The sequence below is a fragment of the Octopus bimaculoides genome, chromosome 5 (genome assembly GCF_001194135.2).
Source record: "Octopus bimaculoides isolate UCB-OBI-ISO-001 chromosome 5, ASM119413v2, whole genome shotgun sequence".
NCBI lineage: Eukaryota > Metazoa > Mollusca > Cephalopoda > Octopoda > Octopodidae > Octopus > Octopus bimaculoides.
The window spans coordinates 16,517,123-16,534,032 of record NC_068985.1 but is presented as its reverse complement, the minus strand read 5'-3'; the positions used below and the strand labels follow the sequence as shown (position 1 = coordinate 16,534,032).

General features: G+C 34.4%; 1 protein-coding gene and 1 long non-coding RNA gene across 2 annotated transcripts in view; both read left to right on the top strand.

The window, feature by feature from the left end:
• Positions 1-3,642: 3,642 nt before the first annotated feature.
• On the top strand, positions 3,643-7,463 carry LOC106877005 (uncharacterized). Its single transcript, XR_001410315.2, has 2 exons — positions 3,643-4,422; positions 6,847-7,463. It is a non-coding gene; the product is annotated as an uncharacterized LOC106877005 (long non-coding RNA).
• A 5,875-nt stretch (positions 7,464-13,338) lies between these two features.
• Positions 13,339-16,910, top strand: part of LOC106877002 (Krueppel homolog 1) — an 11,733-nt gene continuing 8,161 nt past the window's right edge. The window contains exon 1 of the mRNA XM_014925783.2: positions 13,339-13,483. The gene's annotated coding sequence lies outside the window, so the exon portion shown is untranslated. The remainder of the gene's footprint in view (positions 13,484-16,910) is intronic.

Here is a 16,910-nt window from a genome sequence, read left to right as displayed (position 1 = left end):
CAAATGTCGCCGAGATCGACTTTGTGTTTCAACCTTTCAGGGTTAATAAAATACGTACCAGTCGTGAACTGGAGTCGATGATATTGCCTAAACCCTGCCCCTGAAATTACTGGCTTTGAATCAAAATTTGAAACCATTATTTTAATGTAGTTTTATTCAGATCTATAAGACTTAAGTAGCAAATATATTGCGCTGCTCTCTATTGCGATTGGTGATAATCTTGTCGCGCAGTTGCTTGGTTACTAACAACGTGGTGGTTGCTTGCTGGTGCTGTTTTGTCGTCGCATGGTCTAGCTGGCGGTGTGCATTATAAAGGAAGAAACTCCGAACTTTTGACATATTTATTGATGGACATGATTTATTTTGCTGGCACTATGTCTTGTTGAAGGCTAACTGTGATACATCGTGAGTTCCGAAGTCGTCTCTTGCTCGAGGTGGTCTGCCCACGTGCCTGAGGTGTCGTCTGCTTGAGTACCAAGGTGGTCTGCCTGCGAGTTAGGCGCCAAACTGTTTAAGTAATTAAAAAAAATGAGAGCGAATTTTAGATCATCCGAGAAGCCATATCACATCACAACTTCATGCTGATTAGTCGATTTATAAATCAACTACGTGAAACTGTTGTGGCTTACTCGTGATCCCAAACTACGAGGGGGTGCTGAAAAGTTCCTGGCTTTGAATAAAAGAAAATACAGGAGGATTAGTTAATTATGATTTAATACAACATATTCCTCTCTCAGATTCACACATTTATTGCAGCGGTCCTTCATTTTTTCTAAGCCCTGTAAAAGAACTCGGAAGGTTGAGCCTCCAACCAGGCCTTTCGTGACAATTAAAGCCAGGAGCTTTTCAGCATTCCCTCGTAAAATCATAATCGAACGGATCAATCACGTATAAGCTTTCTGTCAAAATTTTCTGAACACAACTATCTTATCTTGGTATTGCCATTATGAACGAAACGGTAGGTTCAGTTTAAATTTCGATTCAATTGATTGAATTTATTTTGACAGTAAACCAAAGAGAAGTAAATTTATAATAAACTTCATGAGATGCGAAAATAAATAAATAAATAAATAAAATAAAATGCGTTCAAGTTCACAATTTACTAGCATAAAGCAATATACTACGAATACGAACAATGTAGGCATGCGATCTAAAATATGAGAAAAAATATTTGATTGGGCAGGTAGGGAGAAAATTAACGAAATTTCTTTCCCATTCAAAGAAACTATTGCTGTGTTATAATTAATATGTTGAATGATCAATAGTAAAAGCAGGCTGAGAGGACAGAATTTTCTTCAATAATATTTATTAATAACACTAATCATTTTAATAAACATAACATAGGCACGATAAGAAAATGACTCTCTCCAGACACAACAGAAAACATACAATTTGTTGTGTGTAAATTAGGAAATAATGAAATTGTTGAAAGATGTGCTGAAAGATGAGCTGAAAGATTTCATATAAATGAAGGTCATAGCTTCTGGTTACAGCATAAATGAGTTGAACTCCGGGGATTTTATAATCTCACTAAAAAGTTCTATAATATTCCCTGAGAACTTTGAGTATAAAAATCAAACTTTTCTTTTTGTCTATCAACACCTATCCAAAAGTGGCATCAAACATGATTGGTTGGGAAAGTGTTAGTAGATTTATAATAGAATTCAGGGATATATCCCAAATTAACTCTAGCCAACATTACCAAATATATTATTAATCGCTAGTGGTAATTATCTCTGATCATCATTGCCAAATATAACGGTTTTGACAGTCAAGCTTAAAGATTCTATGTTCGAAATCGAGGAAGGCTATTCACTATAAAACTGTAGTTACCATAACAAATTGATAATCAGATTACCTTCTCGGTTTCATCAAATTAAAAGAATGTCAGCAGTGCGGACTGGCTTCACTGCTTACAGCTTGTCTTCGTGAAGTGGTCATTTTAGGTGTAATGTTTCCAGTTACATCTAAACTCAGAGTTTATTTCCATGGCGAGCGAAAAATTAGTCCAGGTTCCGTAATATAGTGTAAATGCAGAAATAAATTTACACACATGAAAAAGCACCCAGCCTTTCGTTTGCAAGTGTCATTGCGTTATTTCGACCATTTGTCACTGCTGAACAAAGATGGTGCAGTAGTCGCCACATTGGTTGATTGTAAAATTGCATTGAGTGAGCATCTCTATCCTTTTGTGCAAGATAACGTACTCAATAGCGTAGAGTGAAGACTGTGGAAGAGGAGGTGAGAACGGGTTCTGTTCAGCAAATGCATGAAATTTTTAAGTCAATTTCTGGGTAAAGGCTTGCCAGCAAAGAGAACAATGCAAATGTTAGCTATGAAGTGGCGCCCTATGAGTTCAGTGCACAGCGCCCCAAAACAAAGAGACTCTAAGCGGCGAGCTGGCAGAATCGTTAGCACGACCGGCAAAAGCATAGTGCCTTTCATCCTTTCGAGGTCGATAAAATAAGTACCAGTTGAGCACTGGAGTCGATTTAATCGACTTAGCCCCACTCCTCCGAAATTGTGCCAAAATTTGAAACCAATATTAGTTTCAATTTTTGGCACAAGGCCAGCAATTTTGGGGAATGGGCTAAGTCGATTAAATCGATCCAGTGCTCAACTGATAGTTATTTTATCGACCGCGAAAGGATTAAAGGCAAAGTCGACCTTGGCGGAACTTGAACTCAGAGCGTAAAGACGAACGAAATGACGCTAAACATTTTGCTTGGCGTGCTAACGATTCTGCCAGCTCACCACTTCTAATTTGAAACCATTAATATTAAGAAGATTTTTAAGGCAGCGAGCTGGCAGAACCGGGAAAAAAATGCTTGAGCGGCACTTCTTCCGAGTTTACGTTCTGAGTTCAAATGCCGCCGGGGTCGACTTTACCTTCCATCCTTTCGGAGTTGATAAAATAAATAACTACCAGTTGAACATTGGAGTCGACATAATTGATTTACTTCCTCCCCGAAATTGCTGGACATGCACCAAAATTTGAAACCAATATTAGGAACAGCTGAGCCGTTTCACTGCATTTATCAAATGTTTTGAGGCTGAGTTCCAAATTCATTTGTTCACAGATATCAAAATATAGATAACTGAGATAAGGGTCGATAAGTTTTGGATAATATAGTTCGGTACCAGCAATTAACTGAATCATCCAGGTGGGAAAAAAAATTAAAAAAACATCTTCGTCTTTATTCCCACGAGAGTTCCGGACCCCAGTTACGAACTCATTTGCATACAGCCTATCAGAGCTCAACTATCAAACCAGTTTATTTTCTCATATCAAGTGGTGGGCGATAAGATAAGGTCACTTGTGTAAAGAATGACCATGCTTCTTTTCTCATTGAATAATGCTTGTTTGGGGAAATCGGTCGAGTGACAGACAGAAAGCCTTGTGGTAGTGTGTTATGGCCCTTTACGTTCTCAATTCGACTCCCATCGAGGTCAATTTTGCCTTTTATCCTTCTGAGGATGAAGCGATTATTCTCTTCCCTCAAAAGTCTTCGCTTTGTGCCTCATTCATCATTAGAATTACGCTTCTACATTTTGATTTCGAATACCGTCCAAGTTAAAATTGCTTTTTATCCTTCCAGGGTCGATAAAACACTTATGAAGGACTGGGGGTGGGGTCAATATTATCGTCCCTCGCCCCGCCCACTCAATATAAGCCATTCTGTCGGCTATAAATCAATACGAAGGAGGGTACACTTACATACTTCAGTTTATTTGGTTGGGGTTTAAGGCTTCTGAATCAACATGTTGGGATCAAGTTTGTTTCATAAATAAAACCGATTTTCAGATTTTTTACTTCCATTTAAAAAATGCAGATTTTGTGATTGAAGCAAACTAAATCCAAATCTTAATCAAATCAGCTTCCAAGATAATAAATATCTGAACAAATATGTCCTAACTGTTACAAAAGAGCATTTAGTTCCGACGAAAAAGAAAATAATGTTTTCCATGTTTTCTTGACACAATAAACAAGGTATTTATATTCTTTTTAATAAGAAAATCGACTGGAGGTTACTAACAACACGCCTCTTCCCAGCCCCATTTTATTGTAGAATGATTGTTCATCCCCAGTACAAGGTTGGAAGTCATTATTTCTCTTTTTGCAAATAGATTACATCATCTAACATACTCAATTTTTTTTTAAGACAGCAGTATGTGATTTGGGATATTGATAGCTTTTTGTAATAAATCGAGGGCCCACATAGAAAATCTTTCCTTGACAAGAGTATTTTCCAGTTATCTTTGAAGACCTATTGTTATGACCTTGTTAGTTACTGTGCATACACGATTATCTCCCTTGGTGAGACCATGTTTCTTTTTAAAATGTGACTTACGCACTTCAGTTCGTATTGAGAAAAGTATATATTGTAGAAAATTAACAGCCTACATTTATTAACACATATGGTATAAAGTATTCTTTTTCTTCTTCAAATAATTTCTGTGTTTAAATTGCTTTGTTTTGTCTCACGTTATCGTCTTCATATTACACTAATATATGACCTACACCGTTTTTCATGTTTCTTTGAAGTCAAATGTCCCTTTCATGTTTATAAAACTGTATCTCTATATAATTTAATTTAATTTATAATACTATTGTTTAATACATTTTATGAGATATTCATTTCTAATTATTATAACACATATAAATATTTGACACATACAAATTCGCTGTATATTATGGAGTATTATTCTTTTAGGAAGTTGAATTTTTAAAAATTAATTCCAAGTGTTTTTATTTAATTGATTTGTTGAAAAAGAAAATGGTACAGTATTCCTGATAAATTACACAGTTTAAACCTTCTCCCACCTAATTACGATTCTACTTAAGCTGAAAATAATTCCAGACTTTTTCTTTTGATATAACTTAATAGGATTAATAAACCGGCATATAGTTGTGCCGAGTGTACCAATATGCAGAATCTAAATGTATGGGTCAAACTAAAGCGTTTGACCCGGTTTGACCGATTTATGCGACCATCGCACTAATTTCTTTCCTCATTTCATCATCTTCACAAAGAATTAAATTATACGGTTAATATTTGTAAGCATTAACCAATTATGCAATAGTCTTAGTATTTTTTCTTATGCACTCATAAAATTTTAAATGTTTTTGCATGTGTCGTTTCCTTCTTTCAGCTTCCCCATTTGATTGATAAATATTCTCTATTGTGTTTGACACACCTCATGAGTGAGAAAGTATTAGTAAAATTAAAAGAATTGAAATTGGCATTGATATCGGGTGTTGGAAAAACTTTCGTAGATAAGTATAGATACTCAAATTGGTAAAAATGTATCCTCAAATTCATTATGTAGTTAATGGGTTTGTGTAATCCAGTCAAAGGAGAATTTCCAGATAAAGACCTCAATCACACTGCAACAGGATAAGTAAGGGGTACATTTCTACATTCAACGGTTGTGAAAACTCAAGTCAACAGACCTGCTATAAATAGCAGCCAAGTCTCCCTCAAATCAAACCCCATCATCATTAAAAAGAAAGGACACATTGGATAGTAGATACATTTAACAACACAAGATGGTTATATCTTGACTAATTTTGATCACAGGTTAACTGGAGGTTAAGCAACAACTGTTAAATAGTTAACAACTGTTAAATAGCCATCCATTTAGCAAAAAAAAAAAAATTGTAACATCGGAAAAACAAAAAAATTTACATATTGGTCTCTAGTGTGAGAAGAAATTTGCCATCAGTGATTCTTCCAGAATTTATTGTTGCATGCAAATAAATAAACCTTGGTGGTGTGTTGTCTTAGTGTATTCACAGGTCAGCAGACCTGTGATCTAAGATTTTCCAACCTTGAGCATCCAGTATTTTTTGCAGTATTTAAGACACATCAAATAATGTTCTTCCCTTTTTGCAAGACAGAAGAAATTAGAGGGAAATTTGACTGGTATTTTTTCAGGTTTGCACACCACACAGAAGTTTCCCCATTGGCTCAATCAATCTTCGGGATTTAAAAGGATACAAACTCAAATTCTCATTCAAAAAAATATCTATTACTGAGCAACACCCTGCTCTATATTTCTTTGTTTGAAACATTTTTTATTGTAAAAAGATACAGATTATTCTTGTAGGAAGTATGTTAACTGTCTAGGAATGACAGAGGAAGTTAATCCAAGATGTTTTTAAATCCTGTACTTTGTAGTATAATATAATACATTTGGTCCATTAATTCAGATTCCTTGTGATTTCCACTTAACCTCTTTTTTTAAAATCATCATCATTTAATGTCTGTTTTCCATGCTGGCATGGATTTGATGGTTTGACCAGAGCTGGCAAACTGGAGTACTGCACCAGGTTCTAGTCTGATTTGGTTTGGTTTATATGGCTGGATGCCCTTCTTAACATCAGCCACTTTACAGAGTATACTGGGTGCTTTTTATGTGGACCAGCATGGGTGTAGTACAGAAGCTTGCTTTCCAACCAGTATTTAAGCTTGGATTTAGTGCCTTTACATGGCTCTTGGCAAGTGTCCTATTACCCCAGGTTGATTAAAGCATGTTTGTGTACTCTTGTCTTGACAGCATGTGATGATTGTATACAAACATTACCATTATATAAGTGATGTTATTTGTTTCTGGTCTTCCATTAAGAACATGTTTGGTCATGAAAAATATTGTCTTGCCTGCAAACAGATGAGGATTGGTGAAAGGAAGAGTATCAAAGTGTAGAAAACCTATCTCAGCAAAATTTTGTCTGATTCATGCAAGTGTGGAAAAATAGATGTGAAGCGATGTGATTGTGTTCCATGTCACAAATACAGTTCAATATCAAAAAAAAAATTTATTTTTTTTGCTTTTGTTTTGCAGGTATGTCAAGATGAATTGCGTACTAAGAGCTTCATTGAACTTTCATAGAAACTTTTCATCTATATTCAATGGAATCACTCAAAAGACTATTATATCAGGAAATTCTAACCAAACAATTCTTCGAGCCTTAAGTACCAAGTCAACATGCAGCCAGTCTTTTTCTACAAAGAATTTTAATGTTGGTAGTGGACCTTTAATTTCAAAATCACCATCCTGTCTTTTGTCTAATAATTCAAGTTTGTTTTCCATTCTGCCAACTACTGGATTCCCTTGGCAGCAAAAACGTACTTACAAAATGAAGCTGTATCCAAAACTCAGGTGCAAAGGATGTTATTTTGTTTATAGGCATCGTCGTCTGTTTGTTGAGTGTAACTTAAAACCTCGTCATAAACAGATGGAATTTAAAACTAAAGGAGAGTTATGGAAGGAAGATTATTCAAAAGGAGGTGTAAAAACGGCAGCATTTTGGAAATGGTCTAAAGAAGCTTGGTATAAGTTTGGCAATAATAAATATTCTCGCTTTGATTGGCTACAAGGAAAATATGACTGAGCAAAAAATATTTGGAAATTTTACGATTTTTAATTATTTCGAAATTAAATAAAACTTTGTTTCTATTTTTTTTTTTTTGCTGTTTTTATTCCAATTGATTTTTAATCTATAAATTAATGTATTAAATATTATTAAATTAAATAATGTTTAAAATATTAAATATATTATTTTATATTATATTAACATATAACATTATTAAGTAAGTTTGATACATTTATTTTAATGAATCTGTCAACATTATGAGAAACATAACATAGTATTGATAATAAATAATTCCAAACATTCAAATATTGGCTGAGCAAGATTAAATATTTTAACATCATAGGTGCAGGCATGGCTGTGTGGTAAGAAGTTTGCTTCCCAGCCATGTGGTTCTGGGTTCAGTCCCACTGTGTCACACCTTGGGCACGTGCCTTTTACTATGGGCTCAAACCAACCAAAATCTTGTGAATGGATTTGGTAGATGGAAACTGAAGCCTGCCGTATATATATATATATATATATATATATATATATGTGTGTGTGTGTGTGTCCTCCGCCACCACTTATCAACCAGTGTTTGTTTACATCCCTGTAACTTAGTGGTTCAGTGAAGAGACTGATAAAATAAGTATCCGGTCTAAAAGAAATAAAAAAGTACTGGGGTCAATTTGTTTGACTAAAATTCTTCAAGGCAGTGCCCCAGCATGGCTGCAGACTAATGACTGAAATAAGTAACAGATAAAATAAAAACCAAGTAGAAAAAAAATACTTTTAATATTGAATAAAGCAAAAGCATTTTGTTTATAGTCAGCTGAAAAATATTACATATTACTTAAAACTTTGTGCAGCTTGATATTCCTTTGTACAAGTGAATTTGGTGAATCACTTAGAATCTGAAATAGGACACTTTCATGTTACTATTATTCTTTATAGACATGTGTCATATATTTCCCTGTTTGTTTTATTAATGTTGTTTAGTTCCAGATTGAGCAGACTTGTGATCAAGGGTATTCCATCTATTAGGAGTAAGTGTAACTCTGTGGTTACTTCCCAACCATGTGGTCAGTCCCACTGTGTGGCATCTTGGCCAAGTGTCTTCTGCTGTAGCCCAAAGCCTTGTGAGTGGATATGGTGGACAGACACTGAAAGAAGCCCATCATCATCATTTAATGTCCATTGTGCATGTTGGCATGGGTTCATGGGTTGGACTATTTGACTGGGCTGGCACACTGGAAGGTGCACCAGACTCCAGTCTATATATATATATATATATATATACATATAATCACTACCAGAACTAAAGAAGTTTCAGGTATGGAAGCAAGGTCTAGAATTGAAGGGCCTTAGAGTTAACCTAGCAAAAACCAAAGTCTTAGTAAGTAGGTAGGAAGGCAGACAAATCCCTTCAGGTAGATGGCCCTACTTGATCTGGAGAAAAGATGTAGGTAGAAAATCCATAAGATGTGCCCACTAAGCTATGAACATAAGCGGTGCAGCAATATCAGGAAGGTTAACAGGGAAAATAGTTTTTGTGTGTGGAAGATACACGGGTACAATAAGCACAGAAAATAGACTCCATCAGCTGCTAGTGGGGTAAGTTAGAGGTGACCAAGTTAGTAGCAGAAGTGGATGCTCTGAGAGCTTGGCTGTGAGAATAAGAATCGGCTGGGCAAAGTTCAGAGAGCTCCTACCTCTGCTGGCAACAAAGGGCCTCTCCCTCAGAGTGAAAGGCAGATTGTATAATGTCTGTGTGCAAATAGCTATGCTACATGGCAGTGGAACATGGGCTTTGATAGCTGAGGACATGCATAGGCTTGAAAGAACGAAGCTAGTATGCTTTGCAGGATGTGCAATATTAGTGTGCATGTACAACAGTGTAAGCATCTTGAGAGAAAAGTTGGGCATAAGAGGCATATGGTGTGCAAAAGAGACGACTATGCTGATATGGTCATCTGATGTGTATGGGCGAGGAAAGCTGTATAATGAAGTGCTGATCTCTAACTGTGGAAGAGGTAGACCCAGGAAGACATGAGATAAAGTGGTGAAGCATAATCTTCGAAATTTGGACCTCAGAGACAATAACTAGTGACTGAGACTTTTGGTGATATGCTGTGCTTAAGAAGGCCTATCAAGCCAAGTGAAATATTTGTGGCTGATGCTGGTGTCACATAACTGGCACATAAAAAGTACCTTTCAAGTGTTGGGTCTAACAGGTTGAGTCATGTTGGGCCTAACATGTTGAGTCGTGAATGTAAAGGGAGGGAGCTTGAGATCAGCTTGCTCCAAAGAGAAGAGGCCATTGGTAACAATAAAAAAGATAAAAGCAAAGAGCATGTCTGTGGATCAAAGTTTGGAGTGAGTAGGTGAGTGACTCTGTGCAAACCAGTCTAGGATGTTTGTGTTCAATGGCAACAGTAGCAGTGAATCAAATGAACAGTATTCTTTTGGGGATCTCACTTCAGACTTGTAGAGAGTTAGCAACTGTCAGGAGCTGGCTTTGAAGAGGAAGGTCAGTTTTTGAAATGCAATTTTTACTCCTATTATAACCATTATAACTTCAAAATTAAACTATTTTTAGCTAACTGTGATGTTTAATGTACTTTATATGTGAGTTTTGAGCATAATGGACATTAAACAATTTCTTTTTCAGGATCAGTAATAAAAGTGCTTATGCATTATCATAACATTTTCAATAGCTGACAAAATTAGCTGTTTTAAAATGTCATCTTAAAAAGCAGTCTCTCACTTGCGAATAGGATCTATTGTGAAAACAGTTATTCTGAAAAGGAAATGTTAAATACTAGATTAATGTATACTAGCCAGAAAAAGGAAAGAATTACCTCTTTCCTTCTACAATGATTGCCATATTTTAGATAGATTAGAAGTTCTTGCCTGGACAAGTTCTGCATAGAAAGACCCTACTTTCTAAAGGTATGATGGAATAGTCAACTCTTTGCTAAAAGCATTGGTGACATAAATAAAATGGCTTCTACCATGATCCCAGATTACATTGTAAGGTAATCCTGCTGAGTCATAACATTGTTCTATGGCACTCCTCTGACAAAATAGCTTGAGGTATTCAGTTACAGCTTTTTACATTCTGAATTAAAATCCTGCTGGGTTCCTTCTTAGGTTGATAAAATAAGTATCAGTCAAGTACTAGGGTGGTCGATATAATCATCTATTCTCACCAAGTTTATGGCCTTGTTTAAAATAGTAAATCAATATTTATATAAAATTTGAAATTGTATACAGATAAGTGTGTTGGATGATGCCATGAAATAAAGCAAGTTGAATGGTTTTATTTATTCTTAAGTGTTTATATATCCCAATCTGATACATACACATATTGTATATATACAATAAACACACTATTATTAACAGCATAGATAATTGATTCAGTATAGTGTTATGAAGAAACGGGAAGACAGAAACAATATGGTAACACAAACATTCTTTAGTATTGAAAAGAGATGTTCTAAATGTATGTATATTTGTAAGTATCTCTTTTATTGCTTTTAAAATTACTTTTTAAATGCTAGTAATTGTATCTTTTGATAAATACATTGTAAATTGAAGCTAACGGAGTCTCCAAACATGACATTTAGAAAATTCTAACTGTGTTCTGTAATTGACAAAGACATCTATTACAAACTTATTTCATCTCGCTATAGATAGGCACCTCAATGAAACATCAATGCTATTAGCTGATGAGTATTTTGTTAGCGTGTAGTGCTGGACTGTTGAGTTTCTGTATAATATGTTAATGAAGATATAATAGCTATTTCAGTTACATTATTATCCAAATTACCAAATAAGCAATTAATTGTTGGAATTATAGAATTCAAGACATATGATTAAAATACTAGCCTGTGTCTTTTCTCTTGGAAAGTATAATATGAAAGAAATTTGGTTGCTATTTCTAGTGAGATGAGGGACCACATGGAAGCTTCTTCGTGGGCTTGTGTAACAGTTTTTGAAAGTCAATAGTCTGCAATGGCACTGTGACACAAAGCTGAAATATTTAATATTACTTATTGTCTTTTAGTAATTACAATAGAATTGTTGATGTAAACTGTATCAAGTAGTTATCAGGTCAGGTATAGAGGCCATACATCACTGTATCCAGCATTTATTGGTATCTGCTCGGGTCATCCTGAGCAGTGTCCCAGTCTCCATCTTAATGAAACATTTCAGCATCAGTTGTGGCCACGAGGCTTATAGTTGACCAACACAAGTTGTTTTCCCAGCTGGATCCTCAGAGAAGAGAACACAGTATGCAAGATACAACTTGAAAAATTAAGCAACATGACCAGATAGTCTAAGCTGACACTCCCAAATTATACAAGTCACAGGATGCATCCCAAATAGTTATATTCAAGAAAATTTTTTTAATGAGAGCACAATTTAATTCTATAGGAATATTTTAATGCTGAAATATTTGTTTGATAAATAAAATTGGAGAAACTCAATTTTTTTAATAAGTTTTAATTAAGAATATTCAAAGCTTTTTCAACCTTTTTGTTATTGTAGTTTTCATTTCTTGCACTGAACTAGATTTCATGGTATGAAAACAGCTTTCTCGAAATTCATCATTTGTAGATCTTCGAACGATGTTTGCAATCGATTCACTAACACTTGAAAAACTGTCTTCATTTGTATTTTCATGATTTGAAGTATTTGTATGAAAGACAAGATTTGTGAAACTTTCTATTGCTATTCTTACATTTCTTTCATTGGTGTCAAAAATAGACTTCAAGTTGTTATGTAGATATCCAAGAACATGTAAGCTCATCGCATCTCTTTTATCAGTATTGTCAAATATTATATAAATAACAACACAAAACTTTTGACATTTCAAAGTATTTCCATTTGTTAGTTGTGTAATAAGACATACTTCTGGCCGTAAAGAACTGCTTGTATTTTCAAAGGGATTATTTAGCAAAGCTTTTAGATTGTATTTCTCCCATGAAATAAAATTTAAAATTGTATGTGGAAGTTTTAAGGGTTCGCCATAGGGACCAAAGGAGAAAAATTCAATTAAATGCTGTTTTTCTCCAGCATCTTCTTCTGCAAGTGGGAAAAGAAAACCAAGACAAGTCAAAGTAAAGATATTCCGATAAATATTTTCCTTGGTAGAAATAGTTAAAGATGTTGTAGTACCTATGAAAGTCTTTCCTGAAATATCATCTATCTTACCAGTTTTAGTATTTTGATGGAAACCAGTGAGTATTCTTTTATTACACAGTTCAATATAGTTATTAGCAGATAAATCAGGATTGCATTTAATACCTGATACTTTTAATTTATACTTGAATTCATCTGATGGGTTTAGAATTCTTAATTTTTTCAGATAATCAAGAATTTTGCTACATTCACTCAGCATATGTACATGATTTTGGTAGATTCTCAAATACCATGTAGCTTGACTTTGAAGGACTTTGTTGATACTTTGAGTAATTTCACTTAAGTCAGTGGTTTTATTTTGAGGATTTTTAATAAAAAAATAATTCCTTTGCAAAGCATGGTTGTCACTCAAATGACACTTTTCAATTTGACATAAGTGACTTTCATTTTTAATAAAGGATTGCATTCTTTCTACTAAGAATTGCAATGTTTTGATTAATCCGTCCTTAAGATACATAGAAATGTCTGAAACACCGCTGATACAATATAATTTAATTTTAAATAATTCTTGTTGAGTGCTATCATTTCCAGTTTTGCATGATTTTATATCAAGGGTAATTGAAGATTTATCTCTTACAAATTGTTGCTTTTGTTCTAGAAATACCATACGTATTAATTCTTCTACTGCTACATGAACAGGTAAATCTTCCATTTGGCCAATTCCAACTGCTGCCCATGTCTCAGTCATATTTCTCAGAAATAAATCGTCTGCTACGACAAACGCTACTTCTCTGACACACACAAGTTACTTCCCTTGGTCACTTCAATTATAAACCTATTGTTTCCCTCTGTTGTATTTACTGCTACATTGAAGCTTAGCCTCTAGCGCTTTTTCTCACTAAAATATGTTTAAATCGTAATATTTTGATGAATTAAACAGCACAGTTTCTTAAAATTTACATTACATTAATCTCCAAGGTTAGTATATTTATGATATTTCATCTTGTTTTTTGCAATGATTATTATTATTTATGAAAACACAATGACTTGCACGTCGGTTCACAGATATTACATATGGCGTAGAGGATATCCTTGTCCGCTCGAAATTTCTTATGTTTTTCATTTTGTCTCAATTTTTGTATTTATCTCTTTAAACTATCTCTTAATTCTTACCAGATGTTTTAATATATCGTTTAAAATTTTCATTTATAGCATTATTCTAACAATATCTTATTCTTAAAAGCAAAAGAAGAAAGTATATTATTGAACGTGTGCTTGGATGTAACATTAATTTATTCAAAATACTCATGAAAATTATTTAAATTTCATGAATTAATTGCATATGTATAATGAAAACTTTTTAACAGGTATTCCTGAAATGCTCATAAATGAATGAATAATAATTTGTACATCGATTTTCTTAATATGGCAACAACATTCTTTTACCTCAAGAATAACTGAAATCCTATTTACTAAGCACATGTCAATCCATTCTAAGGAAAACCATGCGTGTATAGAATTGTTCAGCAATCTATAGAGATTTTAAATTTGTTCCACTGACCACAACATGAATGTAATTCACCAAAGAATCTGAATTCTAAGAGTATTCTTTTAAATATGATTACTGATAAAGCGCTCTGCAAATGAAGAATTTAACACAATAGATGGCTTTCAGGATTTTAAATATATTTTAAACTAAAACCAACGAAGTAACGCTTTCAGATTTATTTGACTTGTGTCGCCTTTAAAAACATCTTTTTTTTTTTAAAAAAAGCAAACTAATTTTTTAGATTAAGCAAGTCTATAATTAAAAGCGTTCCATCTGTGACCATCTCGTCTTTTTGCATATCTCAGATTACATCGTCCGGTGATCCTTTGCATTTTGGCCAAAAGTAAATACAAACAAAGCCAGGAATAATAGGGTAAAAATACCAATATGAACGTCATTAAATTTTCTAAAGAAGCATATTTCAAATAAATTTTAATCGTGTTTATTAAGATATGCTTATTAAGGATAGAACTATTTAATTCAGTATAGCAGTGATTCCAGATAAATCTTGTATATTTATTCATTTATATTTATATAAGGGCATTACTACAGAATAATGCCACACACTAGCCTTCCATAATAAACACATTTTTAAATCTTGTATAGGTAACTAACAAAAAGATCTGCATATAACTGTCATTGAATCAATACCACCCTTGCTGAATACAATTACGTTTTATACTTAAAACATGATTAAATATCATTTGAAACGGGCCTTATTTATTTATTTATTTTTAGAAAATGCAATGATCGATGTTAGTGTATGGTATTCTGGTTTCTGTTAGTATTTTCTTTTGGGTTCATAAAGTATTGCCCATTGTTCGATTTGTCCTTATGTATTTAAGGTGGTAAAGTGTTATTTGTGAGAATTTGCTGTTATTTCTTCCATGTCCAGCGCTGGATCTCGCCGAGATCGACTTCGCGTTTCATCCTTCCGAAGGTTCTAAAGTTCTTCTGGGTTGATGTTTCTGTGAAGTTGTTAGTGAAGGACATTATTTACGTACTTGGAATTGTAATAAAGCGAAATGTTAAACTCCAGAATCGCCTAGAATTTTCGATATGAAATGTTTCGATGTTTCGATATGACTCGCAGAAATGTAAACATCTGACGAGTCAAAACGAAAGATTGCCGAATCGGTATATTCAATGTTATAATTTGGTTCTCCAAGTCTATAAAACTTGAAGGTCTGAACTATGGTAAGAAACTAGGGATCTGTCATAAAATACTTTCAAGTATTCTGCGAGTACAATTGCTAAATTGGTGTTATATCTCTTGTTTCAGTCATTTGACTGTGGCCATGCTGGAGCACCGCCTTTTAGTCGAGCTAATCGACCCCAGGACTTATTCTTTGTAAGCCTAGTACTTATCCTATCAGTCTCTTTTGCCGAACCGCTAAGTTACGGGGACGTAAACACACCACCATCGGTTGTCAAGCGATGTTGGGGGACGAACACAGACACACATACATATATACGACAGGCTTCTTTCAGTTTCCGTCTACCAAATCCACTCACAAGGCTTTGGTCTGCCCGTGGCTATAGTAGAAGGCACTTGCCCAAGATGCCACTCAGTGGGAATGAACCCGGAACCATGCGGTTGGTAAGCAAGCTACTTACCACACAGCGACTCCTGCGCCTATATCTGCTCACCATGTTTTTAAAATGTGGATATTTACCCGTATCATATAACTTCGGGAAAATTCATTTGGAGACTATGGATAAGGATAATACATTAAAGGTTTTGAAGGCATTGGAATTATTTTTGCATTGAATACATTTGTAAGAATGATTAAATCAAGGCAAAATTGTGAAGATTGATCTTACTTATTTCGGACGTTTGATTGTGGCGATGCTGCAGCACCACTACGAAGGGTTTAGTTGGATAAATCAACACCAGTGCATATTTTTAAAGTCTGGTACTTATTTAAATGGTCTTTTCTATCGAACCGAATAGTTATGGACTTGTAAACAAACCAACACTGTCAAAGCTTTTACACAGTTTCCATCTACCAAATTCACTCTCAAGGCATAGTTGGCACAGAACTATAGTAGAAGACACTTGCCCAAAGTGCTGTGCTGTAGCACTGAATCTGAAACCATGTAGTTGCAAAGCAAGTTTCTTAACCACACAGCTATGTTGGCAATTCCATTGAAATGCAGGTTAATAATGAAGTGCTACCAAATGTATTAAACACTAAACTGAAACTGGCTTATTAGGAATGTAGTTCCACAGCCTAATTTTAATGAAGGATACTTCATAGCATCACTGCTTTAAACTAATATATATTAGTCCAAGCATCTCATACATATTAGTATTAGCTATGTAGTTAAGAAGTTCACTCCCATTTCGTGTCCGCTTGGACAAGAGTCTTCCACCATAGTCTTTGGTAAATGGGCAATGTACAGAAACTTGTTATATATATATATATATATATATATATATATATATTGTATTTGATTTGGCAAGATTCTTGATGTGAGTTCATGTATTGAAACAAATTTTGTTGACTTGGATAGATATTTAACCAATTGACATTATTAAAGAAGTAGAATTGAACCTGTGCATGTGTTATTAATATTGGTATCATGACTCTCTCAAGACAACTATGTATATGTGTATATATATATATATATATGTGTGTGTGTCACCGTCATCATCGTTTAATGTCCGCTTTCCATGCTGGCATGGGTTAGACGGTTTGACTGAGGGCTGGCGAGCCAGAAGACTGCACCAGGCTCCAATCTGATCTGGCAAAGTTTCTACAGCTGGATGCCCTTCCTAATGCCAACCACTCAGAGTGTAGTGGGTGCTTTTTATGTGCCAATTTATATATATATATATATATATATATATAT